General features: G+C 41.0%; 1 protein-coding gene across 6 annotated transcripts in view; it reads left to right on the top strand.

Moving 5' to 3' along the window:
* LUZP1 (leucine zipper protein 1) overlaps positions 1-26,741 on the top strand; it is a 104,478-nt gene that overhangs the window by 5,896 nt on the left and 71,841 nt on the right. For 3 of the 6 annotated variants that reach the window (XM_053208719.1, XM_053208718.1, XM_053208737.1), the window contains exon 1: positions 1,682-1,829. The exons of 2 other annotated variants lie outside the window; for them this stretch is intronic. The gene's annotated coding sequence lies outside the window, so the exon portion shown is untranslated. Of the gene's footprint in view, positions 1-1,681; positions 1,830-26,741 lie in introns of those variants that run through there. One more of the 6 variants, XM_053208741.1, reaches the window with a different exon arrangement.

Below are 26,741 nucleotides of genomic sequence, written 5' to 3'. Positions count from 1 at the left end.
AGCCCTTTCCCTTTTCCCACAGGCCAGCACTCTGGAAACGCCCAGTGCCTTGCTGCAGCTCTTGTCCAGGACTGCAGAGATGCCAAGGGCAGTTGAACACAGATCTATCTTTTTGTAAGGGAACCGAGAGCAGAAAGGCATAAGGGAGAAACGGGTCAGCTCTGCCGCAAATAACTTGCAGAGAGAACTCAACTCGAAGCTGTCCCCTACTTGGAGGGGTGCTGACTGATCCTTGGGGGCATCAGATGTGACTCCACAGATTCCCCCTGGGGTCTAGAAACTGGAGTGTGGGCTCTTGTTCCAATGGCAATGCTCTGTAGGGCCACTTTTAGTGAGCCTCTTCCTCTCTTGGGACCTCAGATGTCTAACCACTGTGAAATGATTATCCCTAGGGGTGCTCTGTGGTGTTTGGAGCTGGAAATAATTTTGATAATAATGAAAATAAGAATGACAACTACATCCTTTCTGGAACATTGTGCCTGGTGCTTTCCACACAGTGTTTTATGTAATTTCAGAACAAACAAGGACTATATTAATATCCCCATTTTACACAGGAGAAGAATGAGGCTCAAAGAGAGCCCGAACGTGGGTATATAATCCCAGGGTTTTCTGGCCCCAACAAACATGTGTGGTTGCTGACCTAAAGGAAGTGAGGGAGTGCTAAGGAACACACAGGAGGTCAATTGGATACAAATTAAAATGTGTTCATGCCCACATGAGAGTTAAACACAATACACAGGTATTCGGGTATTCAGGCAGGGAGAGTTGGCTTCTGGATGGGGGAAGCTAGGAGGAGCTCTAAGTGGAGATGAGACAGCAAGGGAAGAGCATGAGCAATGGGACAGATGTGGGAAAGCAGTGGGTGTGCGAGTGGAAGTTTGGATAAACTTTACAGTGTGTGTATGTCTGTGTGTGTGTATAAGGTAGGAAGAGACCAGACCAGGCCAGGACTTTGGCCTTTATTCCGTAGGCAATAAGGAGCTTACACAAGAGATGTCTCAAGAGACCAGCTATGCTGCTGCAGTCAGAGAGGAAGCAGCCTTCAGTGCATCTGTGTCCTGGCTTGTGAATTCAGCCCTGTGCCAGCACGTGGGAGGGCATCTGTGGGGGAGAGTGTGCCTGTGTCTGTGTCCTGTACCACGTTGGCTGTGGGTTTTGGGCTCCCTTCAAAGGTCCCCCTCCCTATTTCTCTGGGCCCCCAGGTACCTTGCACATAGTAGCTCCACAGGAAATGTGTCACAGAATTATTGGAGGGACTTTTGAGATCATCTGGTCATCACTCCTTCCCATCTTAAGGTAAAAGTGAGGAACACAGATGGACAAAGACTTGTCTAGGATCACACAATGAATTAATAGCAGAGCTGGGGACTGGAACCTATGTCTCCAAGCTGAGTGCCTTTTCCACATTTGCTGAGTAATAGAAATAGTATTTGTTGAGTGATTACTCCATACCAGGCCCTGGGTTAACCACCTTTACATAGATTATCTCATTTAATCCTCACAACTCCCTGGGGAGTGCCCCTCTTGAAAGCAGGACGCCTTGTCTTCCATTTCGATTTCCCATCGCATCTAGCACAGGCCCTGGGCACCTAGCTAGGCACGCAATGAAAACTTGGCAAAGTCCAAGTCCTGGGAAGGGGGAAAGAACGAAGGGGGCGGGACTAGCCGGAAGCCACGCCCACCACCTCAGGCCCCGCCCACAAGGTGCTGACGCCACCACATGGCCCCGCCCCTCATTGTCAGTCCCGGGGAGCCGGAGGAGGCGCCGGACGCCGGGAGCTGAGCGCCGGACCCCTCGGCGGGCGGGAGCGCGGGCCGGAGTCCCTGAGGTGAAGGGTGTGCGGGGAGGCGGCTGGCGCGCGGCGCGGGAGGCTGAGGCGGGCGGGTGGGGGCGGCGGAGGGCGGCCGGAGGGGGCGGCCTGCCCCGGCGAGGGGTCGGGGCACCCAGGGGCGACTGGGCAGAATCGGCGGGCGCACCCCGGGGAGGGCTGTGGGGGTGTGGAGTTGAGGTGGGGGGCAGTTTGAGCGGAATTTTGGAGAAAGGACTCGGAAGGGGGTCATCTTTTGGGGCGAGACCTTGAGAATTTTTTTGGAGTTGGAAATTTTCCTTTTGGAGGGGGAGGGAAGGTTCTGAGAGACTTCTGGTGGGAGCGAGAATCTGAGGAGAAATGTTTGGGGCAGAGAGCCGAGGGGACATTTTCGGGCGGCGGAGGAGAGTTTCGGGCCGAGTTTGGGCTTTTGGGGGGGAGGGCGCGCGGGACGCGGTGGGGGCGGGGAGCGGCGGGCCGGGCGGGGGGTCGGGACCGCCGGGGAGGGGGCTGCGCGGGGCCCGCGGGCACCCGGGGAGGAAGGAAGTGATCTTACAGGAAGAGCCCGGGAGCTCCCGAGGAGGAGGAGGAGGAGAACGAAGAGGAGGAGGAGGAGGAGGAGGAGGGCGGTTTGGGAGCGCTCGGGCCGGGCTGCGGGACCGGGCTGCGGGGGGCGCGGGCGGGCTGGGGAGGGGTCCCGCCGCCGCCGCCGCCGCAGCTGTCGGCCCGCCGCGCCGGCCCCGCGTCCCGGCCGATGCTGGCCTCGCAGCCAGACCGCTGGGCCGGGAAGGAATTCAAGGCATTCGCTTTGTTTAAGTTGCCAGTAGACAGTCCTTAGGACTAATTAATGGTGGAATCTGCAGGGGGACGCGGGCGAGCCGGGCCGGGGCCGCCCCCCGCCCGCCGCCGCGGTGAACTTTCCGCAGCGCGCGCGGCCCGCCTCCCTGCGCACCCCCGCCCCTGCCCGGGCCGGGAAGGAGCCATGGCTTCCCGAAGGCGCAGGAATGAAGAGCGGTTTCTGGGGCCCGTGGCCTCTGGCTGCGGAGGCTGCCTGCGGGGAACCCGGCGTCCCGGAGCGGCAGGGCTGGGGATTCGGAGCCCGTGTTGGAGCTCTCAGAGGTGCCTGCGGTTTCTCTTAAGAACCTTGGAGGAGGCTCTGTGAGCCGAGAAAGACCATCTTGCTTTGGAGCATCTGTTTCTTCGCGTCAGCCCCTTTCCTAACACTGCAGAGCTTGTTGTGGCTTGTTTCGGAAATGCCGAGACCAGTGCTCACACTTGAGGGTGGGAGAAGGGAAGAGAATAGGCAACCGCCCCCCCCCCCCCAAAAAAAAAAAAAACCACAACACACAAACTCAAAAAACCCTGCAGTGCAATCTCCGGAAAACCGGAGACGGCTTGCAGATTCGCCGTCACACCTTCACTGACTTGAATGACCTTGGGGAAAGAATTGCGCTTCTGAGCTCCTGGTGCCTTATCTGTTGGTTGAGGAGAAAACACTCTCTGGACCTCCCTGCCTTTTGGGGATATTTTGAGAGGTGGGGTTTGTTCAGGGCATTTTACAGACTGCTGCAGTTCCGGCCCAAGGCGCTGGGCTGGTGTCCGAGTTGGGGGAATTCAGATCGCCTAGTAATTTTATTAGCTCAGATTAGGGAGGGAGACGTTTGGGTGTTTAGCAGGATATTTCTCTTCGGAGTATGTTCCAGATTATTTTCTGTCACTTTGTGTGCAGCTTCGGTGGCATTCGTGTGGCTAGATTAAATAACTCCCATAGAAAATGCTTTTGTCAGAAATAATTATTTTGCTCAGGATTCCCCTTGGGGCAGATTAAGGTTTTGCTTGATTTACTCAGAAGAATTTTCCAAGTTTCTAAAATTAAATCACTTTTCTAAACATAGTAACTAAGGTTTGAAAAACTGGAAGTAGTGGGACGGGGAAGGAGTTGATTAGAGTATGAACAAGGCAGCAAATGCGGGTTCTCTGTTGTGTGATTACTAACGGGGATTGTGGATTACCCTGATTCACAGGTATTTTCTTACTCTTAAGTAACTTAAGAGCAAGAAAGGGAACTAATGATATTGTTGAGTTGCTTACTCTGTGCCCAGGAATTGTGCTAGGTGGCATATCTCTCATATAGTCTTCGCAACAATGCTGCGAGGTGCTAGTTGGCATCCTTGGTTCACAGATGGGCAAACTGAGGGTCAGAAGGTAAAGTGACTTTCCTAAGTTTACAAATACAGCTGGTAAGAAGCAGAGCTGGAATGCAAACCCAAGTCTGTTTCTGAGTTCCACGGTTCTCTCCGTCATGCGTAGTGCATTAGTTTCTAGGCCTTTGACTGAGCCACTGGGTCACCTTGGACTGTAGACTCAAGTCCGTTAAGTCTGTTCCCCAATAGTGTTCCCTTCTTTTCTTCCAGCAATGTTGTCAGTATGCTTTTGAGATGTTTTTGTTTTTTGGTAGAAAGACAAACATATAAGGCTGTGCTAGTTGTGTGTTCTCCATATAGTAGGTACTTAATCTTTTTTTTTTTTTTAAACGAAGGAAGCATTTGTATTGAAATACAGAGTGCCAGTGTGATCCTAGATATGGTTTATGTAATGGAAGATGATGGGTAGCTAATGGTCCTTCCACTGTAGAGGCGTGACTGTTAGGGTAACATTCATGGTCTGAAACTGAACCATTTTTCTTTCATGTAACATGACTTCTTGGGACAGTGTCAGCTTGTGAGTAAAGCATATTACTTAACAGGTAGGACCCAGATAGTCAAGCTGAAAGATGTGGTCTAAACTTTGATGCACATAATAGGTGCTCAGTAAGTATTTGCTGAAGATGTACATGCATTCATTTTTTAAGAATCAGCTTTATTGGGGTGCCTGGGTGGTTTAGTTGGTTGAGCGTCTGACTCTTGATTTAGGCTCAGGTCATGATCCCAGGTTTGTGGGATCGAGCCCCACTCCAGGCTCTGCTCTGAGTCTGGATCCTGCTTAAGATTCTCTTTCTCCTTTGTCCCTCTCCCCTGCTCGTGCTCTCATTCTCTAAAATAAAAAAGAAAAATCAGCTTTGTCAAGGTCTAACTTACATACAGTGAAATTCATCAGTTTTAAGTGTACAGTTTGATGAGCTTTGACAAATGTATCCAATTGTGTAATCACTGTGACTGCCATCATTGTTTAAACTGCATGTTGTTTTTAAGATATTGGTTAGCAGAGTGATCCTTGGGAATGCTGTGAAGTTTCTGTGTTCTGATTCAAACTGATGAGATCAGAGTGAGTACTAGAGAGTCAGTGTGCCAACTTTGTAGGAAACAGGGACATCGTAGTTATTTATTGGTGAGGTGTATGAGAAGAGAAAGACCGGTAGAGATAGGAACCCTGGTTATATCAGGGGAAAGAAATTCATGAGGAATCAGGCTTCATTTTAGGACAATGGGATATATGTTGTGGGGGGAAAATTACCCAAAGATTGATTAAGGAGTAGAACTTTTATTTTTGTTTTCTTTTTGAAATGCTACCACCTGAAATATAAAACTTAACATCTTTGGCTCTACTTAAGAAGTGCTTGACACATTATAGTTCAAGTAATTCTTAAGGGTGGGGATGCTATAAAATAATTGAAGGCCTTGCCTTTCCACCTATGACAGAATATCCTTAGTGTTTATGTCTAACTTCTTTTAGCTACTATTCCGCAAAAGGAATACATCAGGTAGAAATTGTGTCTTTTTGGGAAGACGTAAAATTATTTTTTCCTTCTCATAATTTCTCAGGTCACTGGACCACTCCCAGTCTGTCTTGAGCTGTTGCTCAAGTCTGTCTTAGAAAAGGTTTAAAACTTCTGTTACCAGGCTTCTAGAAGCAGCCCCATTTTATCTTACTCCTGGTTTCTCCTTATCCATTCTGTTTCTACACGACCGTTCTATAATCCTTCTTTTCCACTTGTCAGTCTTGAGAATGGAAACTCAGCAACCATGGGCTCTCAGTATATCATTAGGAAATAATAATTAAAATACCAGTTTATAGCTCAATATTTTGGGTGGTGATAGGGAGAAAGTAGTAACTCTTGGTAGTTTTTATCCTCTTCTTACGTGAGGAAGCTGAGCTCAGAGCAGTTACTGACAGAGATAGTAAGGGGTGGAGGCCATTCATTTGAGCTCATATGTGAATGGTTGCTCAAGTTTGGGATCATTTTCATTATACTCTTTGTGTATTAGGGTTGAGGGGTCAAGGGAAGAGCTTGGAAATAACCATATTAAAATATAAGCCAAAAGATAACAAGCATTGTTAATCTTTTAGGCATTGCTGTCTTTAGCTATTCCTTTCTTCTAGAGATTCTTCCTTTCATTCTAAGGCATTTATAGCTCATTTTTTAAAAAATATTTATTTATTTTTGAGACAGAGAGAGACAGAGCATGAACGGGGGAGGGTCAGAGAGAGAGGGTGACACAGAATCTGAAACAGGCTCCAGGCTCCGAGCTGTCCGCACAGAGCCCGACGCGGGGCTCGAACTCGTGGACCGCGAGATCATGACCTGAGCCAAAGTCGGACGCTCAACTGACTGAGCCACCCAGGCGCCCCAGCTCATTTTTTTTTTAATGTTTATTTATTTTTGACAGAGAGAGCATGAGTGGGGGAGGGTCAGAGAGAGGGAGACAGAATCCGAAGCAGGCTCCAGGCTCTGAGCTGTCAGCACAGAGCCTGACACGGGGCTCAAACTCACAGATTGCAAGATCGTGACCTGAGCTGAAGTCGGTCGCTCAACCGACTGAGCCACCCAGGCGCCCCTATTTATAGCTCATTTTTTATTGCTTAACTCCCTTCCCAAGTCCTGTGTTTATTCTTTATGAACATGGTACTTTGTATTCGCTGGCTATTTGACTTACCCCTTTCCCTATTTTATATGAATCTAAGAGTTTCCATCAGGTTAGTCTGTCAATCATAACATTTTTGGGTGTGCTCCTCTATTCCCATTTTATCTGAACAGAGTAATATTTTTAAAACATTATTAAAAACTTGCATTAAAATTTTTAAAAATCATATCTTGTTATTTAAGTTATATATAAGATATATAACATATATGTTTAGAAAAATACACATGTACAATTTGATCTTTTTTTTTTTTTTTCCCCACAAACTGAATATATCTATGTAACTGGCACCTAGGTCAAGAACTGGTACCCAGAAGTCCCTGCTGAGTTCCTTTCCAGTTTCTGCCTCCCTTTCACCTCCCTGGGTGACTTCTAACAGTGTATATTAGTTTTGTCTGTTTTGTACTTTTGTAAACTGGAATCATACAGTGCATACTGTTTTGAGTCTGGTTCCTTTTATTCAACAATATGTTTGTGAGTAGCAAAAACTTTTAAAAGTTTTTTAGGGCTTGGAATAAAAATCAGATTCAAACTCTTTATCTTGGCATATGATGTCTTGTATAATCTGGCCCCTGCCTACTATTCCAGCTTCACCTTCTGCCAGTCTTCAATCATATCAGCTTTTTATTTATCCTTGATAAGCTCTTTGCTACCACAGGGCCTTTGTACATATGGCTCTCTCTTCCTTGAACACTCTTTTCCCTGTTCTTTGTCTGGCTGCCTTCCTCAAGCCTCAGCAGATGTATCAGAAATACTTGCCCTCATCATCTTATTTTGCTAGTCCTTTTCCGTTATTCCCTGTTACTAGCATCTTTTGCCTCCCTTCACAGCACCTATCATAATTTATAATGATACATATCTGCTTGCATAATTATTATCCGCCTTCCTCACGAGACTTCACAAGAGCAGGGAACTCATCTGTTTTGTTCATTAGTGTATACCTAGTACCTGAAACAGTGACTGACATGTAGTAGGTATTTAATAAATATTTAATGATCACATTCCCATTCAGCACCTTTGTTCCCATTATCATTTGTCCTTTTCTGTTCTTATGCTGTTTAACTATTTAAACTTTTCCATCCTTCAAGGCTCAGCTCAATTCCCCTCTATGAAGTCTATGCTGACTTCATAAATTTACTTTGCAAAAGTAAATCTCAACATTTTCACATTTGTTGCTGATAACCCTTGTGTTCTTGGGAAGTTATACTGGCATGTATCTTATCTACTTTGGTGGGTCAAAAGCTCCCCCCCCCAAAAAAAATCTTGCCGCTTGTAATGCCAATACCTTTTATGTTCTTAGTTAATTTTACTAGTCTGTATCTTTACCTAATTGGATCAGAGCTTCTTCATCAGAAGCTAAGTTGTTTTAGCCAGTACTCCCCTCAGTTCCTTTCACTGAGCTTTGCACATAGTAGGCCCTCAGTAGACTTTTTGATGATTGATCGTAATGATGCTTATGTACAGGTAGCAATTTTAATTTTTCAGGCTTATTTACATGGACTCCTTTTATTAGAATTTAGCTTAGTGTTTTCTCTAATCCAGAGGTTGGGAGTGCCCCAACTGCTTCAGGAGTTATAACAATTATTAGGGTGTGAAAGTACAGGAGTCCAGTCCTGTTGCCACAAAGCACATACTCCTTTGGAATCTGTGACTAGCAAAGAAGTAACTATGCACCATTCCTTCTTGGAAAGATGCTTAATCAGTGCTTGTGTAATGCTCTCAGATTGGAGTTATTAACTGAAATGAGATATGAGGTAGTACCTCACTTGAACTATTTTGTTGAATAACATTTTATTTTGATGTCAACAATGAAAATTCCAATCCAATTAACTCTGTTTAAAACTACCTTCTCTGACTTGGGCCACTAAGCTGTCTCAGTAGTCCTTCTTCCTTTTTTATTAAAGGCAGAAGAATGTATGTACTAATATTGTATATACTTACTTTAAACCAATTTAAATGCAAATTTAAATTAGTAGTAACTGGGATGATTTAACTTAATATACATGTGGTACAATTGGGTGATAAATGTAAATTTAAAAAAAATTTTTTTAATGTTTATTTACTTTTTTTGAGAGAGAGAGAGACAGTGTGAGTGGAGGAGGGTCAGAGAGAGAAGGAGATGCAGAATCTGAAGCAGGCTCCAGGCTTTGAGCTGTCAGCATAGAGCCTGATGTGGGGCTCGAACCCACGGACTGTGAGATCATGACCTGAGCCGAAGTCACATGCTGACCAACTGAGCCACCCAGGCGCCCCAAATGTAAAATATTTTAAAGAGGTGCCTAATATGTATTTTAATGATTATTTTGACTTTTTTTTTTAAAGTTTATTTATTCACTTAGAGAGCTAGAGCCTGCGCTCTTGCAAATAAGGAAGGGAGAGAATCCCAAGCAGGCTCTGTACTGCCAGCATGGAGCCCCACGAGGGGCTCCAACCCACGAACTGTGAGATCATGACCTGAGCCAAAACCAAGAGTCTGACGCTTAACTGACTGAACCACCCAGGTGCCCCTTGACTTTTTTTTTTTTTTTTTTTTTTTAATTTAAGTAAACTCTGCACCCAGCATGGGGCTTGAACTCATGATCCAGGGATCAAGAGTTGCATGCTCTACAGACTGAACCAGCCAGGTGCCCCATTTTGACTTTTCTGGTGGAATTATACCAGAAGATTGTGGGGTAATTTAGTAGTTGTTTTTATGGAAACATTGGAGCAGAGGTACTTAAATTTCTGAGAGATGTTGGAGTAATTTTGTTCAGAGTCTTCTTACTGTTATTTTTGTCTCTAACTTACTTTATAAATGTTTTATAAAACCAGTCTATTTGCTTTTTACCCTTTTTACTCCAACTAGGTCAAAATAAGTATAATTAAAATGCATTTACATTTATCCATTCTTTAGAGCACCACTGGACTTCATTAACTAAAAGTTTTCTTTTGAAATGTGAGGAGACAAGTGATAAACTATGGGAATTCATTATAAGAAGTGACTTTCAGTGTGGATTACAAAGGTAGTGTGTACACAACCCAATCTCTTAGAAATTCACAGCAGAATTGGTTGTAACATTGGCTTCTAGGCATCACGAGATCTTAGAGTATGTTTCTGAATCATTCACTTTTAGTCAAGTAAACTTTTAAGTGTGGTTTGTTGTATTCTGATTCTTTGACAATTGGTTATCTATTTGTGTCTTAGTTTCATTCCTTGACCATTTTGATTAGATAGTGCTTTACGTTTTGAGATTATTTAAAACTACATGGTTCCAGTTCTGCAGCCTCAGAAAGCCTCATTTTTTCCATCTTTATAATGGGGAGAGTGGTTGTGAGGATTAAGTAATTTAATGTACAGAAGCATTTAGGTCATAATGCCTGGTACACAGTAACTATTAGTCGTTTCAGTTTTACATTTTTGTTTACCCAAAGAAAAGAAGAAAAATTTCCTCTTTTCATTATTTTTAAAATTAATGTGAATTAGTCTAAAGTCAGATAACCTCTTTATATACTGGGCAGACAAGAAAACACTCAAGAATTTTTGGGGCGCCTGGATGGCTCAGTCTGTTAAGCATCTGACCTTGGCTCAGGTCATGATCTTGCCGTTTGTGAGTTCGAGCCCCGCGTCAGGCTCTGTGCTGACAGCTCAGAGCCTGGAGCCTGCTTCGGATTCTGTGTCTCCCTCTCTCTCTGCCCCTCTCCTGCTCATGCTGTGTCTCTGTCTCTTAAAAGTAAATAAACGTTAAAAAAAAAAGTCAAGAATTTTTAAAAGCTTAATTTTAACTTTACTAATTTTTTTAATGTTTATTTATTTACTTTGAGAAAGGGAGGGAGAGAATCCTAAGTAGGCTCCACACTGACACGAGGCTCCATATCACAACCTGTGCCAGTATCAGGAGTGGGACACTTAACCTACTGAGCCACCCAGGTGACCCTTAACTTTACTAATTTCTGATGAAGCTAAGTAGCTTTCTCAGTGACTAGTTTGTTTATTCATTTGAGAGAGAGAGCGAGCATATGGGAAAGAAGGGCAGAGTGAGAGAGAATCTCAAGCAGGCTCCGCACCCAGGGCAGAGCCCATGGCAGGGCTCCATCCCTTGACCCTGGGATCTTGACCTGAGCCAAAATCAAGAATCGGAAGGTCAAATGACTGAACCACCCAGGCGCCCATCAGTGACTAGTTTAATTTCCTTTATTAATCTATTTTCCTTGAATGACTCACCCTTAGCCCAAATATTGGCTATGTGGTTATAATTGGTACAAGGGAGAGACAATTTCTGGATGTTTTAGTCAGTTCTTCATCACTTAAAGATAGACCCTACAACTGGAAATTGAGACTAGTGGTGAGATAATATATGAGAATATTTCAAACCATTGTAGTTGTTGAAAATTATTTATTTTTCTTTTGAAAATTATTTAAAAATAATTTTTAAAACTTATAAAATAAGAATTATTTAAAAATCTGGTTATGGAATTTTTGGATAGTGATACTTATATTGTTAGCCATTTACTTTTGCTTTTTCTAAGTACAGATCACAAATGATTTTATAACATTATTTATGATATTTGTCAGGTACTATCTTTTTAAAAAAAATTTTTTTTTAACGTTTATTTATTTTTGAGACAGAGAGAGACAGAGCATGAACAGGGGAGGGTCAGAGAGAGGGAGACACAGAATCTGAAATAGGCTCTAGGCTCTGAGCTGTCAGCACAGAGCTCGACGCGGGGCTTGAACTCACTGACCGAGAGATCATGACCTGAGCCGAAGTCGGCCGCTTAACCGACTGAGCCACCCAGGCACCCCTGTCAGGTACTATCTTAAGCATTTTATGTACATTATTTCATTTACTCGTTCATTTAATAAATATTTATTGAGTGCCCGCCATGTGTCAGGCACATAATCTTATTTAATCCTCACCACACCCATGAAATAGGTATATTGTTTATTATTTTAGCCCCATTTCACAGATGAGGAATTGGGGCACAGAGAAGCTTTGTATTTTGTCCAGTGTCACAAAATCGTCCAGGGTCAGATTTGGCATTTTTAAAAAATTTTGAATGACAGTTGCTAAAATCTAGGCATAAGTTACTTCTATGTCAGATTTTTTTCTTTAGAAGGATATATATATCTATATAACTTTATAAAATAGGCTTCAAGGCCAGCACAGAGCTCAGTGCAGGGCTTCAACTCACCACCTTGACATCAAGACCTGAGCTGAGATCAAGACTGATTGACCACCCAGGTGCCCCTATATATGTATTTTTTTTTAAGATTTTATTTTTAAATAATCTCTATACCCAGTGTAGGGCTTGAACTCATAACCTGGAGATCAAGAATCGCATGTTCCACCAACTGAGCCAGCTAGGTGCCATTTTAGAAGAAGGAAATACATATATATTAGGGCGTGCGCACACACACACACACTCACGCTCACACACAGGGGAGAGGGAGAGGGAGAATCCCAGGCAGGCTCCACACTGCCAGCACAGAGCCTGAGGATGAGCGGCTTGATCTCACTGTGAGATCGCAACCTGAACCGAAATTAAGAGTCAGATGCTTAATCGACTGAGCCACTCAGGTGCCCCTAGGAGAAGGATATTAATCAAATTTTGAAGTATGTGGTAAATAGGTTACAGTCAAAGTACTTAGAGCAGGATGTGTTAGGCTAGGTAAATTAAGCTAGGATAATTTCCTCTCTTTCACCAAATCCATCTCAAAACAAAAACCAACAAGAGAACAAAAGACAACTTTGAAGTTCCTTCATTTGGAGAATTCCAATTTACCCAAACTAGCCTGAACCAAATGTAAATTTTCAAGAAGAATGGATGTAAATAACTGTATTAAATACTGTTGCTTCAGAGGCACTCTGGGAGCCAGTGTTATGGAAGCATGATCGTTTAATTGTTCAAATTAAACAACCTCAGTTATTATCCACAGTATCAACTTTGCTGATTTTTACATAGAACTGCTTTTCAGGTTTTCAGTTTTGTTAGCTGTAGTTTTATGGTTGTCTCTGAGGGGTATCTATAAGGTAATATGACTGCTTTTTGAAAACCAATATCAGAAGTTTCCAAAAAGAAGCAATTATATATTTATTTTAATGAGACTTCCAAACTGAAATGTTTGGTGTACTTCTTTTGGATTTGCCTTTAGAGCATATTGCACATTCAGTCCTGACAAGTCTTCATTTTGGGAGAGTTATATTTAACTTTTGAAGATAAGCAAGTCTGGTGAATGAAGTGAGTAATCAGTTATGGTTTTTGGTAATATGTTGAGATGTAATTCTAAGAGGTGGACACTAGGATTTTTGTGTGAACCTTGTGTGTAAGGCTTGTCTTTGAGCATCTGCAAATAGAATTATAAGAAGGTTTTGAGCCTTGGCGGCATTGTAGGATGAGTCTTGCTTCCCAAGATGACTTAAATAACAGCACTGATTTAGAACCTGTATAAATAGAAATCACTGTTTGAATATAACTTGCTTAATGTATTCTTGATGGAATTGAAATTCTCTATAATGAAAGCATTATCTTGTATTAATATCAATATTTTACATATAGCCTTTAAAAATTAGTTTCTTTTGGGGCACCTGGGTGCCTCAGTCAGTTAAATGCCTACTCTTGATCTCTGCTCAGGTCATGATCTCATGGTTCCTGAGATTGAGCCCCGTGTTGGGCTTTGTGCTGACAGTGTGGAGCCTGGTTGGGATTCTGTTTCTCTCTCTCTCTCTCTCTCTCTCTCTGCCCCTCCCCTGTTCTCTCTCTCTCTCAAAAATAAATAAACTTAAAAAAAATTGGTCTCTCTTTTTCTGTCTAAAAAGTAAGTATTTTAAAAAAGAAAAGAGTCTGCTGAGAGGCAAATATATATAGGAACAGATTTGAACTTCATTATGATTAAAAGGTGAAATATATTTTCTTGACCCACTTACCCACGCATTATGTGTGTAGACTTTCTGTAAGACTGAAAGAGTTCAGATAGAAAAATGGTATCATTTACCTTGCTCTGATAACGTTTCCTGTTTCTAAAAATAAAGAAATCTCTGGTTTTATCTAGTTTCAAGTTTACTGGGTAAGTTAAATGCTGAGCAAGATAAATGTAGTTAATTTTTGGCTCTTTAAACCTTGGAATAGCTTTATCACAAATGTGCTGTCTTCCCAATTACCTGGGGGTGTTTATCTTATTTAGGCCATCTTAGTGATTTGTGTCTAGTATCAGTGAATAAGCAGAATTATAATTGAAAATTTTCTAAGGATTCTTAGTCATTGAGGAATAATAATAAAACCTAACATTTATGGACTATGTGCCAGCCACTGTATTTAAGTGCTTTTTATATCTTTATTTAATCTTACTCTCAACAGTCCCTTGGGGTAGGTACTATTATTATCCCCGTTTAATAGATGAAAAATCCTTAAGATAAGAGATCAGTTTGCCTAAAGTCAACCCAACTGGTGAATGCCAAGCTAGGATTTGACTCCTGAGTTTGCTGTTGAATGTTACAATGAGCACATGACGATTTTATGAACTGTGTGCATTTGAGATCACTATTCCCTGAGTAAATGAGGTCAACATTGGCTTATGTTCCCTAGCATAGGAAGAATATCATTTTTAGATCTTGATAAACTTAAAGATGTATTAAATATCTTTAAAATGGAAGACTGCTCCAGATACACAGAACCTGAATGAGTATTGAAGATAGTACAAAGGTAGTTTAGGTTTTTTGTGTGACAAAGAAATGGTTGCTGGTAGGTTTATATCAGGAATAGCAGTTTTTATGCTTTCTGCCACAGCTGTACTGGAGTATGATAGGAGATATTCTTAATATAATTTTATAAAATGATATACTTTCCAACTAAATTTTTTTTTTTGTAGGAATTTGAGGACTGATGATTATGTTAGGCTTGTTTTAAAACTTGATCCAGAAGTGATTTGAAAGAGACTATCAGAATCCTAAAGAAGTCTGATGAAAAAATAGTTGGGTTGGTAGTGAGGCAGTTAATGGAGCAGGGAGAAATAATAAGGAGGAGGGATAAAATTTCAGATCATAAAAGCCAAGAAGAGTGGGATTAGAGCAGAAATAGGGAAGGTAGGTGGCTGTTCATTAAGTGGGTATAATCCAGAAGAGTGCAGAGAATCTTTATGGAAGAGAGGTAGAGAGGAGACAAGGAACACTGGCTTCATTTACATTTTTTGTCAGTTTCACATCAAATTTAAAAGCCAATAATTTAGTCTATTCAATTTATAGTACCTGTTTTATATTCAACTCAGGGCTAATTAATGTGGACAAAACAAAAAGACCAAAAAAGTGCTGTATATATAGCCTTTGTTTCTAAGGAATTTAAAATTCTAATTGGGGAGACAGTACCTGGTTTTTGAAACAGTTCTATGGCAGGGGCGCCTGGGTGGCTCAGTCGGTTAAGCATCCAACTTTGGCTCAGGTCCTCATCTTGCAGTTCGTGAGATTGAGCCCTGCGTCAAGCTCTGTGCTGACACCTCAGAGCCTGGAGCCTGCTTCGGATTCTGTGTCTTCTTTCTCTGCCCTTCCCCTGCTCATGCTGTCTCTCAAGAATAAATAGACATTAAAAAAAAAATAAATAAAAAAAACCAAACAGTTCCATGACAATATTGGATCATATGTAAATGCCACAATGGGTGATACTGACTGTTGATTCCAGAGCCTGGATTTCATAAACCAGTCATATTTCAAAAGAACTTTTTGTTTTCTAAGTAAGGACACAAAATTGAAAAACTAACTTTTTGTCTAATTACCACTGTTTCATAAAAGATGGAACATTTTAAAACAGTTAAGTGAAAGGGCATAGTCACAGATGAAAGTTTTTATATTGAGTAATTTAGCCGTATGGAAAATTTAGTATTCTTTGGTGAAAATGTCACAATCTATGGCACAGTGGTAAATGCTCTAGGAGGTCTGTTGTTATGCTATGGACTTATGTCAAAATGACAGGTAACAGTTTAGTGAGATTAGTTTGGGCTGAAGTGGTCTGTGAGGTCTTCATGGAGTCAGACTAGAGTTTTACAATGATAGGATATGAACAGACAGAAAGGAGGGGGATGGTTTTCCAGGCCAGGGCAACACAAGAACAAAGATACTGAGGTTGGGATAAACTTATATTATTGACTGGACCCAAGAATACTTGTCTACTCCACCCTTGAGGATCACTGTTGGGGCAGCCTTGACGTGGCAACCTTGTTTTCCTCCTTCAGACATCTGTAGTTGCTGGGAGCCCCCACTTGGTCTATATAGCAGGCATGCCAACCCCACAGCCAGACTAGGATCTGAAATGGCAGTGGGGGTGGGGCCTCGGGCTCTCCTTGGATAGTGTTAGTCTCTCATGAGCTGATCCTGGCCTATGTTGCTCCCAAAGTAGCTTGGCCCCCTGCCTGCCCCATAGGCAGCACCTAACAAGTAAACACACCTAAATAGTCATCTACCACAAAGATGCCTGTGAGGAGGTAGGCCTTCTCACCTGCTGTCCTACTAAACAACTGCTTTGGTGCCAGGGAATATCACCAGGGGAGGAGAGGGTGTCCAAGAGTGGGGACTTCTGTTGTAAAAGAGGCCTCCCAGGCCACTTAACTCAGGGAGGATCACCATTTTTCTCTGCCTGGATTAGCTTGGATGCCAGCCAGGCTGTTCCATCCATCCATCTACTCAGAACCGTGTCTCCTCTGTGGGGTCCCGTATGGGATTGTGAGGCGTGGGTGGTGAGGAAGAGCTGTAAGTGAGTGCTGGGGAAGAAGGAGCTCTGCATGCGTCAGGGCCAGGAGGTCAGACTTTACACTCAGTACACTGGCTGCAGGCGCAAGCCCCACTTCTAAGGGGTTAGCTTTATCTAGTTGCTAAGCGGTTAGCTGTATCTAGTTGGACACCTCGGGATCCACACAGTTGCAAATTGGAAGTTTTCTGTTGAAGTGTTTACTTCAGCTGAAAAAATAATGTTTCAGAAAAGTTTTCAAGTTCCAAGAGTTTTTATTCACTACTGAAAGTTCTGAAAGCATCTTCTTTCATTCTAAAAACAATAAACCACTTTCTGTGGACTATGGAAAAAAAAGAATACTTGCCTGCTCCAAGAATAGAGTTTAGATTATGGACTAGGAGGAGATAAGATTAGTGTGGTAATGCTCAGATTATGAACAGTCTTGAACATTATACTGAGGAATTTGGACTTGCTCTTGCTACCACTTAGGAACCACTGAAGGTAAGGCACTGATAAATTAGGAATTGTAGACTGATTAATCAGGAGGTGTTATATAAATTATTGGAAAGGAAGCCAGTTAAGGATTTTTGTAGAAATTCAGGTGTGGTTTTCTATCTATCAAGACCTGAATTTAGGAGTTAAAAAAAAAGTATATTAGAAGTTTTGAAGAAGGGAGAGTTAGGAGTTAATGATGTTATGGAGAAAGAAAGTAAGCTCTAAGGTTATGAGATTGGTAGAGCTGGTGGCATTTGTGATATTAGTTAACTAAAGTTGGGGAGGACCTAAGGGGTTAGCCTTTTTGCCTCAGATTCTCTGCTGTGTTACTCTATATCCACATGCTTTTTTGACATCATTTATTTGAGATATATTGAGATTCTCTAAAATTCCCTTGGGATTGAAGTGGAAGTAAAAAGGTTTCCTTTATTTTGGAAACACTCATTTAGAGGAAATATGTATAGTATATTTCAAACCACTAAACATTGTATAAGTTCTTAGTTATGGAAATTGTACCCTAATAAATATCATTGTTAGTTAGATTATCAGGTGCAGAGGGATTTTTGGAATTTTTGTTACTTTAGAATGTTTTCATTTAGCAGAATTTGTCCTCTATATATTAACAGATTAATATTATCATTTCATTAACATCTACTATATATCAGGATCTGATGTCTACTATTTAATGTTTAAAACTACTGCATGAAATAGGTATTGTTACTCCTACTTTATAGATGAGGAAACTGAAGCTCAGAGAGGGTTTGAGAAATGTCCCTGGGGGAGAAGTAGAGTTAGGATTCAAGATCTCTGTGACACAGAATCTATGTTCTTTCTTCTTCTCTGTTCTTGGATTAGGGGTCATAAGAATAGGAATAAGGAGAGGAGGGTAAGATAGATTACCCAGATTAGACAGTAATTCAAATCAGTGAAGTGCTACCCAAATATTAACTGGTGTTATCTGGCCTTTTCCACCCTGTCTGCATGTGCAGGGGTGGGAGTGGGGATGGTGTAAAAGACCAAATATGATCTAGCCATAGTTCTAGTCAAGGACATTCACTTATCTTTTGGATAATGTCTCTCAAAGCCTTTTGTACAGCTTTCAATAAACCCTTTATAAAAATGTCCAATTCAGAAAATAAAACAATTATTGACAGTTCTGCAAATTGCTGGCCTGGCAAATGAAATCTAAGGAAGTTTCAGGGTCCAGCTTCTGGGAAAGTGGGATTGAAGGTCATTCCCCTTGAAAATGTAGTTAGTGCTGGACGCTAGCTGTCATTGATACATAGCACTATTTGGGGGATGTTCCTCTCTTCATTCTCCCTGTCATCCACACCCATAAAAGTTTTTAGTTTTTCTTCATGTGTGCTGGTGTAATTTCTTCAAAGTTCTCTCTCTTCAGTATTATAAAGAGAGCTCAGCACCCCCCCCCCCCCCCACCTCATTCCTGATGTTCCTTTACCAGCTGCTTGTATTGGGGCTAGTAGAACCTGTGCACAAATGTGAGCAAAGTCCTAGGTTCTTAATTTTTTCTCTCAACATTTCCTCCATCTCCTAACCCATAACTGAAAACAAGTTTTTTTCCTCTGATGAATGCTATTATTTGTAGTTTTGTTGGTCGAATACTTTGCCACTCCTTGGACAGTGGGAACAATTAATGTATTTCTAGTCCTTCACTGTCACTTCTAGATCATTGTTTTGCCATTTTTGCATGGCTTCTGATTTTTCAAAGTTCCTGCCATCTGCTCTCCTCTGTTTTAATTGTGTTTGGTGACTTTCAGGATGCACATGGATCACTTTTCTTCCCCATCCCATTTCCTAGTACGTACTTTGTCTAGTACCTCAGTTTTGTCAATTACTGTCTCATCCTTAACTCTATTGAGTCCTTCCTTTGAGAATTGGAATACACTGAAGTCTTTTCTATCTTAAATAAAGAAAACCCTCTGCCTTTCTTTTAGAGTTATTGCCATATTTTTTTCTCTTTTACTCTCAAACATCTAAAAAAAGAGTATTCTGTATACTGCCTTTTCATTTACACTGGTTTTTTAGTATCTTTCCTGTCTTGTTTCTGCTCCCAATACTTTACCGTAAGTGCCCTTTCAAAACACCCAGTGCCCATATATTCCGTCATTTTCATAGCCTTTGTCTTCCTTAATCTCTCTTCAGTATTGGAGCTATTGATCATCATCTTCCTTGGACCTCTGTTCTTTGACTAGGAGTTAAAAATATTTGTGTTTGGCCCCATCTAGCCTGGTAAGGCCATTTTACGTGGAACTTGGCTGGTTGTTTGACTCTGATGTTCATCTTGGGACCTGTACTGACTAGCAGAGAAGGGGTGGAGCTGGTTGGCACTGTGCATCTCATAGTGCTCTGTACCCTGTGGACTTTTAAGTAAATAATTTATTTGACTTGCTAGTCTTCCTGTTCTCTCTCATCCTCTCTCCCTAATCCTGCTATGGCTTGTTTGTAAAATGGATTGCCCACTTCTGCTCTTGACTCTGGTTATATACTATAGTATATAAAAGCATACATGTCTTTTTTATTTAATTTTTAAATGTTTATTTTGAAAGGAGAGCGAGTGTGAGCGGGGGAGGGGCAGAAAGAGAGGGAGAGCAAGAATCCTAAGCAGGCTTCCCACTGTCAGAGCAGAGCCCAGTGCGGGGCTTGATCTCACAAACCCTGGGATCATGACCTGAGATGAAATCAAGAGTTGGACGCTCAACCAGCTGAGCCACCCATGTGCCCCAGACATGTCTTTTTATAGAGAAGACTTTGGGAAAGAATGATATGAATTAAGTTCTTTGGTAAACTCATGTGAGATTTGAAATGCTCCAGAAAACTTGGGAAAGTTTAATGAATATCAAGTAGTGGCCTTAATGAGAAAATTTTTATGCCTTCTCTTTTATTTTAGTTTTTTCATGGAAGGCTATTTCTGGGGGAAAAAACAGATTCTATCGCAGCAAAAATAATTACACTGAAATCTCAGTATAATAGAATTTCTAAGCCCCATGTATTTTTAGGGGTATTTGCTATAATAACACTGTACTGTTACAGTTCCCTGGAGTTTGGAGTTAGGATTTTGACCTGAATTTGCCAAGACAGTTTCAGAAAGTTGTAGAGATAGCTGAGAAGTAGTGGCATGAGCAAATGTGGGTTAGGCTAATAGAAATTTAGTAGAGCCAATTTTTGAGATGACATGATTTTTTTGAGAAGGAAACAGTATTGAGTAATGCCACTTTTTGTTGTTGTTTTGCTATGTTAAATGACCATTGAAGGCTTGTATCCCGAAATTTTTTTATCCTTAGAGATTTGAGTCATTCTCTGTTCTTAGATGTTTATCACCTTCCTGTACAGGAAATGGAATTATTCAGCCTAGAGAGATGATAAAGAGCTTTGGACAGAGTCTGGAGGTTCTGGTTCAGTTTTTGTCATTATTTACCTATATATAGACTTGAGCAACTCACTTTACTCTTTGGGCTTCATATTTGTCAAATGAGAAGATGAAGTAAATAATTTCTGAAAAGATAACTACCATTTTAATTTGAGATGTTTTGATAAAAATCCATTTACAATGACTCTCAAAGTCAATTTACCAATTAGACATGTGATAATTTGTACTGATAAGCTCGTGACAATTTGTATTAAGAGATAAGAGTTTACAGTATATTGTTTGACACGTAAGAAATACAGTGGAGCTATAACTTCAAAATGGTAGAATAGATGCTCACATCAGCAGCAGTGTTAAATGGATTATAAATTTACTAGAGCGGTGCCTGGCTCAGTCGGTTATGTGTCTGACTCTTGATTTCGGCTCAGGTCATGATCTCATGGTTTGTGAGTTTGAGCCCCATGTCAGCATGGAGTCTGCTTGAGATTCTCTCTCTCCCTGTCTCTGCCCCTCCTCTGCTCACGTGCTTTCTCTCTTTCAAAAATAAATTAAAAAAAAATTTACTAGAGAACATGGCTGAACTATGGAGATCCTAAAATGTGAAATCACATGGAAAACAGGTAAAATGGCAGAGTGAAATAATATTAATAGTAGCTAATGACATTTGGTTAGCACTTACTCTATGCCTGCCACTATTCTCAGATGATTTTATAATGCATTGAGTCCTTAAATAATTCTATATGGTAGTTACTATCCCCATTTTACACATGAGGACACTGAAGCACAGTTAAGCAGCTTGTCCATACGGCTATTAAGTGACATATTGTATGACTAGGTTTGTGTGACTCCAGAGTCTCTGTTCCACATACATGTATCTGTTACATGTTAACATCAAGAGTGCATACACATGAAGGTATATAGTGGTGGGAACAAAGTATAATTCATATATTCAATGTTTGACTAGGTTATTGTGTTTGCTTCCTTAAGCCATGTGTTATAATATCTTAACATAATTTTCATTACATGTTACAATTATATTATTTTAGTAATATTCACTCACATTTACTGACTATATGGCTTGGGTTTGAATTCCAGCCCTACCACATGATTTTTGTGTAAACTTGGGAAAGGAACTCTACCTCTTTGTGCCTCAATTTACTCATTTGAAAAATGGAGTTAGTAATACCTGCCTCCTAGTGTTGTGAGAAATAAATGAGTTGATGCAAAGGGCTTAGAATGACAGGAAGTAAACATGTAGTAAATGTTGGCTGTTAAGCTTTTAACTTTTCCAAGTACCTTAAATACCATTTCCTTCAAATAACATTCCTTTTTTTTTTTTAAAGTTGATTTTGAGAGAGAGCTAGTGCACCTGTGCACAAGCGGGGGAGGGGCAGAGAGAGGGAGAGACAGAATCTTAAGCAGGCTGCATGCCATCAGTGCAGAGCCTGATGTGGGGCTCAAACCCATGGACTATTAGATTATGACATAAGCTGAGATCAAGAGTCAGATGCTTAACCAACTGCAACACCCAGGCACCCCTCAAATGACATTCCTATGTGAGAGGTAGGGTCTAGAGTCTAGCCTATTTATTTCATTTATTTATTTTAAATGTATTTATTTATTTTGAGAGTGTGAGCACATGTTTGTGTGAGCAGGGAAGGGGCAGAGAGAAAGGGAGAGAGAGAATCCCAAACAGGCTCCATGTTGTCAGTGCAGAGCCAGATGTGGGGCTTGCTCTCACGAACGATGAGATCATGACCTGAGCTGAAAATCGAGTCAGATGCTCAACCCCCTGAGCCACCCAGGCACCCCTAGGGTCTAGCATATTTAGACCTATTTTACAAATGAGAATTCCATGAAGCAAGTTGTCTTAAGGACACCAGATCAGAATTAAATGGAATAACATTTAAAAGGTTATTTAACCCTGGTCTGAAAGAGAAAACAAATGGCTTGGGATGAGTGTCGTGTAATAGTCACCTCTCTTGTATAAGTAGGACAAGTCTGTGGTGTTTGGAATGGGAAGGAAGATCATTCCTAGCTACTCATTTCTTGTTCCAGTCCTTGATTCACTTCCGCTCTTAGAGGGGGATGTTGCTGCGTCATTCCTATGTCCTGGTGTAGCCATCTAGCAAGCTGAGAAACAACATTTGAAGGGTATCAGATTGGCTGGGAACTGAGAAAAAACAGTGTACCTTTTCTATGTGGAAGAAAAGGTAAAACGAATGGGAGACGTGAACTACTAGTATGAGCTGATGCTGTCATGTGAGTTTTATGGATTTAACTCTTGACCTGCTTCAACTGAATCCCAATCTTGTGTCGTGTGTCAGTTTTCTGCAGTTGTTTAGAGGCATTTTTAGGATTTAAAATGCTTCTAGCTTTTTTTTTTTTCTTAAACCGGTTTTATGCGGCTTGATACATCTCAGCTGTCAGCACTTGATTTTGCTGCAGTATGTACTGCATGCTCTCTGCATTGCTGTAACCAGATCTTGGTAAGACTTGCCGTTCCATCTCTTTGACGAAAAGATTTCTGTGCATCTCTTTTCAGGCTAGTTTGCTGTAGCATTGGAGGCTCTTCCCTACTCCTTGGAAAAACCTAAAAAGCGTTTCTATTTTGAGAAGTGACCTTGTGTTGGGGTTTCTCTTGGCTAGGATTTCCCCAGCTAACGGCTGTTAGCTTTCCCTTAGCTCTAAAACATAGGAACAGTGTCTTCAGCAAATGTATATTGTACCTGTCCACGCAAGAGACTACTACTAGTCACTGGAAATGCAGAGTATAAAAATTGAAGCATATTGCATTAGAGTGAATAATGATTAAGGATAGATGAAGCAATACTATATCAAGGGAGTTTTAGAATCATGCAGGCCTTGATTTAATTCCCAGTTCTGCCTTTTCTTCCCAATGTGACCCTGGTCAAATTGCTTACCTTTCCCAAATCTCAATTTTCTCATCTATAAAACCTAGTTCTTAGGATTGTTTTAAGGTTTGAGAGAATAAATTGATAACCCTGAACAGAACGCATGATACAGTGCTGTGAAATGTTTACTAACCTTCCTGAAGTTGATGGGGTTCCTCCTTAAAATTGGGATATTAGTACTTAGTTCAGCCTTGTTGTAAAGATGAAGTGAGAGTAGAGGGATGCCTGGGTGGCTTGGTTGAGTGGTCAACTCTTGATTTTGGCTCAGGTCATGACCTCATGGTTTGTGAGCTCAAGTCCCACATCGGGCTCTGCACTAATTGTAGAGCCTGCTTGAAATTCTCTCTCTCCCTCTCTTTCTCTGTCCTTCCCCTGCTCTCATGCTTGCTCGCTCTCTCTCTGTCTCAAAATAAGTAAACATTTTTTAAAAAAGATAAAATGAGAGTAGATAGGTAGCTGGCATGTAGATATTACATGTGCAATAAAGAACTGGAACAACTGGAATACTTGAGGCAATATTTCTTTTGGAGAAACAAATTGAAATACTACCCAAATCATACCAGCAACTAGTCAGTGCTATTTCAGTAGTCTGTTTGTGTTACTCTTGCTGTGCTGAGCTAAATATGTGCATTTCCAGTTGTATTTTGCCGGTGATTCATTATTTCCTCAGTTTATCTCAAGGTCCAGGCCTTTCTTTTTTATGCATAATCATGTTCTACTCATTCTCAAAGATGAGCTTAAATTTTACCATGGAGCTCTTATAAGTCACTCCACAGAAATGATTTGTCTCACTTCTAAATGCCATTATGACACTTAGCATGGACTTATACATAATATTTTTGCTCCCATTATCTGGCTGAAGTTGTATTCCTTCTTAAAGATTTTTTTTTTTTTTTTTTAGGTTATTTATTTTGAGACAGTGCACAAGCAGGGGAGGGGCAGACAGAGAAGGAGAGAGAGAGAATCCCAAGCAGTCTCTGCATTGTTAGCTCAGAGCCCAGTGTGGGGCTTGAATTCATGAACCGTGAGATCATGACTGGAGCTGAAGCCAAGAGTCGGACGCTTAACTGACTGAGCCACCCAGGTGCCCCATATTCCATTCCTTCTTAAAATCTTGTGTAGATGTCTTCCATGAAACCTTTCCTAACTCATACATCAAGTCTCTTCTGTACTTCTGTTATTGTACATCTTCTGTAGCACTTGTTGCACTTAGCAAATTGTTACACTTTTGTCTACTTATAATGAACTGTGACTATCATAAGAACAGAGTATTTTGTTCTCTGTATTCCTATTTTATAGCACATGCCTGGCTCACCATGTAATAAATTGAGAGTTCGATGCATCAACCTTGTGTTGGTATTTTTCTTTTTCCAACCCCAAAAGGACTTGAGTGAGAAGTTCACTTTGGTGTCTCTGCGTGTGTTTTAAAATAAACAAACAAAGGGGTGCCTGGGTGGCTCAGTCATTTAAGTGTCCGACTTTGGCTCAGGTCATGATCTCACGGTTCGTGGGTTCGAGCCCTGCATCAGGCTCTGTGCTGACAGCTCAGAGCCTGGAGCTTGCTTTGGGTTCTGTGTGTCTCTCTCTCTCTGCCCCTCCCCCACTTGTGCTATGTCTCTCTGTCTCTCAAAGGTGAATAAATGTTAAAAAAATATATATATATATATATAATTTACATACCATAAAATTCACAACTATCATCATTATTTAATTTCAGAACATTTTCATCACCCCATAAGGAAACCCCATAGCATTAGCAGTCACTCTCCATTCTCCCCTATCTCTAGTTCCTGGCAGTCATAATCCATTTTCTGTCTCTGTGTGGATTTGCCTTTCCTAGACATTTTATATAAATGGAATCATACAATATGTAGACTATCGTGTCTGGCTTCTTTGACCTACCGTAGTATTTGCAAGGTTCATCTGTGTTGTAGCATTGTTATCAGTCCTTCATTTTTAGGGCTGAATTATACCCCACTGTATGGATATACCACATTTTGTTTATTCATTGGTTGAAAGACGCTTGGGTTGTTTCCACTTTTGGGCTGTTGCGAATAAAGATTGCCATAGAAGTTCATGTGTAGGCACAAGTTCTCATTTCTTTTAGGTGTATTCCTAGAATGGAATTGCTAGGTCCTATGATAATGTAATGTTTAACTTTTTGAGTAACTACCAGATTTTTTTTCAGAACATCTGCACCTACCAGCAGTGTATGTGGGTTCCAGTTTCTCCATATCCTCATAACACTTGTTACTGTCCTTTTTGTTTATAGCCATACCTGGTGAGTGTTAAGTGGTATCGCATTGTGGTTTTGATTTGCATTTCCCTAATGACTAATGATGATGGAGCATCTTTTCATGTGCTTATTGGCCATTGGTGTATGTTTCTTTGGAGAAATGCCTATATAAATCCTTTGCCATTTTAAAAATTGGTTATTTGTCTCTTTATATTTTAATTATAAGAGTTCTCTGTATATTTTGGATATTAGTCTCATCAGATATATGATTCTCTGAGTTTTTGGATCTATTTGCCTATAATTCACTGCCTACCTCATACATCAATATGATACAGTAGAACTAGTGGTCCTGAAAGAGCATATGTTGATTGAAGGAACTGCCATACTACAGGTAGCACTGTTCTAGAGGTCTTGGGTTACAAGAAAGATAGTGAGCATTTGACTGGGGACTAGAGAAATTTGAGTTTTAGTCCTAGCATTGCCACAGCTAGATAGTATGACCTTGGGTATATAATGTAACTTCAGGGTCTCCGTTTTCTCCCCTATAAAAGTGAATGATTTGAACTAGGTAGTATTTAAGGTCTCCACTAACGTTGTTCGAGTTGATAAGGTCCTTGGAGACACATATATTATAGGTCAGATTATACCCCATCTTGTTTGTTGTTACCAATAGAACTCTTGTGCATGCTGCTACTTTTGCTAGAAAACTTTTTATTTTTTTCTCTCCAACCCTGGCTTTCTTTAAAACTAGTCATAATAAATTCAGACCAGCTCCAGTCATATGAATAAACCTGGATTTTTATTAAAGAATTTATAGCTATACGGGCGCTGGGTGGTCAGTCGGTTAAGCGTCTGACTTTCACTCAGGTTATGATCTTGCAGCTCATCAGTTCGAGCCCCATGTCGGGCTCTGTGCTGACAGCACACGCATGCTCTGTCTCTCTCTCTCTCAAAAATAAAATAAAAACGTTAAAAAAATAAAGAAAAAAGAATTTATACCTAAAAGAGACCTTTGAGGATGTTTTAATCAAGTGTTCGCTATTACAAGTGATTAATTAGAGGCATACAAAATTTAAGGTCATTGATTTAACATTGCATTTGCTTAGTGTCTGCTGTGTTCCTTACTTAGGCTGTGTAGTTAGTGGCAGAATTGAGGTGGGAACTGAGGTGTCCTGTACTCTCAGTTCACTATTTCCAGTATACCATTTTGCCATGGGTTACTTAGAGTCTGGTTAAGAAGTAGTATCAGGAATTTGCCAGTGTTTCAATGAAGGGTTGCAATAATTTGCCTCCAAGTGGAATTGACATATCTGTTACATATTTTAGGTATAAATTGATAGATAGTTTTAA

This window comes from Acinonyx jubatus, chromosome C1, assembly GCF_027475565.1.
Source record: "Acinonyx jubatus isolate Ajub_Pintada_27869175 chromosome C1, VMU_Ajub_asm_v1.0, whole genome shotgun sequence".
Taxonomy (NCBI): domain Eukaryota; kingdom Metazoa; phylum Chordata; class Mammalia; order Carnivora; family Felidae; genus Acinonyx; species Acinonyx jubatus.
The sequence above is the reverse complement of the archived record's forward strand: the minus strand, read 5'-3'. Positions and strand labels throughout refer to the sequence as shown.